Genomic DNA, 4,021 nt, shown 5'->3' on the forward strand with positions numbered 1-4,021 from the left:
GATGTCTCTTTCTATGATAACTCCAGCTGAGTAACATAGATGGCAAATAGGGTGAGGAAAAGCTAGCCTTGCCATGGTGGAGGGCTTTTCGGTTATTTTGTAGATTTCATTGGAGATGACCTCATGAACTTCTACTTCCTCTCCAATCATGATGCTATGAATCATGATGGCCCGATCCACAGTAACTTCAGATCGGTTGCTAGTGGGAATGATGGAACGCTGAATGAACTCCAACCATCCTCTAGCCACAGGCTTGAGGTCCAGTCTTCTTAGTTGAACTGGCTTGCCTTTGGAGTCTCTTTTCCATTGAGCTCCTTCCACACATATGTCCATTAGGACTTGGTCCAACCTTTGATTAAAGTTGACCCTTCTAGTGTAGGGGCGTACATCTCCTTGCATCTTGGGCAAGTGGAACGCCAACCTCACATTCTCCGGACTAAAATCTAAGTATTTCCCCCGAACCATTGTGAGATAATTCTTTGGACTCGGGTTCATACTTTGATCATGGTTCCTAGTGATCCATGCATTGGCATAGAACTCTTGAACCATTAAGATTCTGACTTGTTGCATGGGGTTGGTTAGGACTTCCCAACCTCTCCTTCAGATCTCATGTTGGATCTCCGGATACTCATTTTTCTTGAGCTTGAAAGGGACCTCAGGGATCACCTTCTTCTTTGCCACAACATCATAGAAGTGGTCTTGATGGCTTTTGGAGATGAATATTTCCATGTCCCATGACTCGGAGGTGGAAGCTTTTGTCTTCACTTTTCCTTTTCTAGAGGATTCTCCAGCCTTAGGTGCCATTGATGGTAATGGAAAAACAAAAAGCTTATAATTTTACCACACCAAACTTAAAATATTGCTCGCCCTCGAGCAAGAGAAGAAAGAAGAGAAGAAGAAGAAGAAGAAGAAGAAGAAAATATGGATGAGAGTGAGGGATGGTGTTTCGGCCAAGGTGTAGAAGAGGAGGTTTGTGTTGTGTGAAAATGAAGTAGAATGGAAGGGTATATATAGGGAAAAGGGAGAGGGTAGGTTCGGTCATGTAGGGTGGGTTTGGGTGGGAAAGTGTTTTTGAATTTTGAAGGTAGGTGGGGTTTATGGGGAAGAGTGGATGGATGTGAGTGGTGAAGGGGGTAATTGGGAAGAGAGATTGAAGTTGCTGGCAAGTGTGACATGGGGAAGAGTGTTATAGGATTAGGAGGTAAGGTGGGAATATGTTAGGTGGGGATCCTGTGGGGTCCACAGATCTTGAGATGATCCTGTGGGGTCCACAGATCCTGAGGTGATCCTGTGGGGTCCACAGATCCTGAGGTGTCAAGGAATTACATCCCTGCACCAAATAGGCATGCAAAATGCCTTTGCATACCATTCTGCCGTTTAAACACCGAGGTGATGCACGTTCTGGGCATTCAACGCCCATGTGTAGCATGTTCTGGGCGTTCAACGCCCATGTGTAGCATGTTTCTGGCGTTGAACGCCAGTTCCATGCTTGTTACTGGCGTTCAGCGCCAGCTTTTCTCAAGGCATATTCCTGGCGTTCAAACGCCAGAATGATGCTTGTTTTGGGCGTTCAGCGCCAGATTCATGCTCTGTTCTGGCATTGAACGCCAGCCAGATGCTCCTTACTGGCGTTGAACGCCAGTCTGTCCTTCCTCCAGGGTGTGATTTTTCTTCTGCTGTTTTTGATTTTGTTTTTAATTTTTATATTTTTTTTTCGTCACTCCACATGATCATGTACCTAATAAAACACAAAATAACAATAAAATAAAATAAAAATTAGATAAATAAAATTGGATTTCCTCCCAACAAGTGCTATTTTAATGTCATTAGCTTGACAGTGGGCTCTCATGGAGCCTCACAGGTGATCAGGTCAATGTTGTATAGTCCCAACACCAAACTTAGAGTTTGGATATGGGGTCTTAACACCAAACATAGTGTTTGGTTGTGGCCTCCCAACACCAAACTTAGAGTTTGACTGTGGGGGCTCTTCTTGACTCTGAAATGAGAGAAGCTCTTTGTGCTCACTCTCTTTTGTCACAGAGGGATGGCCATGTGCCTTAAACACCAGGTAGTCCCTATTCAATTGAAGGACTAATTCACATCTGTTGACATCTATCACAGCTCCTGCTGTAGCTAAGAAAGGTCTTCCAAGGATGATGCATTCATCCTCTTCCTTCCCAGTGTCTAATATTATGAAATCAGCAGGGATGTAAAGGCCTTCAACCTTTACTAACACGTCCTCTACTACTTCATAAGCTTGTCTTAATGACTTGTCTGCCAATTGTAATGAGAACAAGGCAGGTTATACCTCAATGATCCCCAGCTTCTCCATTACAGAGAGTGGCATAAGATTTATCCGTGACCCCAGATCACATAGAGCTTTTTCAAAGGTCATGGTGCCTATGGTACAAGGTATTAAGAACTTGCCAGGATCTTGTCTCTTTTGAGGTAAAATTTTCTGAATCCAGGTGTCTAGTTCACCAATGAGCAAGGGAGGTTCACTTTCCCAAGTCTCATTACCAAACAACTTGGCATTCAGTTTCATGATAGCTCCTAAATATTGAGCAACTTGCTCTCCAGTCGCATCTTCATCCTCTTCAGAGGAAGAATAATCTTCAGAGCTCATGAATGGTAGAAGGAGATTTAGTGGAATCTCTATGGTCTCTATATGAGCCTCAGATTCCTTTGGATCCTTAATAGGAAACTCCCTCTTGCTTGAGAGATGTCCCAGGAGGTCTTCCTTACTAGGATTTTCATCCTCCTCCTCCCTTGTGCATTCAGCCATATTGATTACATCAATGGCCTTGCACTCTCCTTTTGGATTCTCTTCTGTATTGCTTGGGAGAATACTGGGAAGAGTTTCAAAGACTTTCTTACTCTGCTGGCCCACTTGTGCCTCCAGATTTCTGATGGAGGATTTTGTTTCACTCATGAAACTGAAAGTGGCCTTTGACAGATCAGAGACTAGATTGGCTAAATTAGAAGTGTTTTGTTCAAAATTCTCTGTCTGTTACTGAGAAGATGATGGAAAAGGCTTGCTATTGCTCAGCCTATTGCGTCCACCATTGTTAAAGCCTTGTTGAGGCTTTTGTTGATCCTTCCACGAGAAATTTGGATGATTTCTCCATGATGAATTATAGGTGTTTCCATAAGGTTCACCCATGTAATTAACTTCTGCCATTGCAGGGTTCTCAGGATCATAAGCTTCTTCAGAAGCTGCCTCTTTAGTACTGTTGGATGCATTTTGCCATCCATTCAGACTTTGAGAGATCATGTTGACTTGCTGAGTCAACACTTTGTTCTGAGCCAATATGGTATTCAGAGCATCAATTTCAAGAACTCCTTTCCTCTGAGGTGTCCCATTATTCACGGAATTCCTCTCCGAAGTGTACATGAATTGGTTATTTGCAACCATGTCAATGAGTTCTTGAGCTTCTGCAGGTGTTTTCTTTAGGTGGATGGATCCACCTGCAGAATGGTCCAATGACATTTTTGAAAACTCAGATAGACCATAATAGAATATATCTAATACGGTCCATTCTGAAAACATGTTAGATGGACACCTTTTGGTCAATTGCTTGTATCTTTCCCAAGCTTCATAGAGGGATTTACCATCTTTTTGTTTGAAGGTCTGAACATCCACTCTAAGCTTGCTCAACTTTTGAGGAGGAAAGAATTTATCCAAGAAGGCCGTGACCAGCTTCTCCCAGGAGTCTAGGCTATCCTTAGGTTGTGAATCCAACCATATTCTAGCTCTGTCTCTTACAGCAAAAGGGAAAAGCATGAGCTTGTAGACTTCAGGATCTACTCCATTCGTCTTAACAGTCTCACAGATCTGCAAGAACTCAGTTAAAAACTGATAAGGATCTTCAGATGGAAGTCCATAGAACTTGCAGTTTTATTGCATTAAGGCAACTAGCTGAGGTTTCAGCTCAAAATTATTGGCTCCAATGGCAGGAAAGGAGATGCTTCTTCCATCAAATTTGGACGTTGGTTTTGTGAAGTCACCAAGCATTCTCTT

The 4,021-nt window shown here is 42.9% G+C and overlaps 1 non-coding gene across 1 annotated transcript; it reads left to right on the forward strand.

Moving 5' to 3' along the window:
* The first annotated feature begins 3,548 nt into the window (after positions 1-3,548).
* LOC127748254 (small nucleolar RNA R71) lies at positions 3,549-3,652 on the forward strand. The gene has a single exon (XR_008010196.1). It is a non-coding gene; the product is annotated as a small nucleolar RNA R71 (small nucleolar RNA).
* The last annotated feature ends 369 nt before the right edge of the window (positions 3,653-4,021 follow it).

The sequence above is a fragment of the Arachis duranensis genome, chromosome 5, assembly GCF_000817695.3.
Source record: "Arachis duranensis cultivar V14167 chromosome 5, aradu.V14167.gnm2.J7QH, whole genome shotgun sequence".
NCBI classification, from domain to species: Eukaryota; Viridiplantae; Streptophyta; class Magnoliopsida; order Fabales; family Fabaceae; genus Arachis; species Arachis duranensis.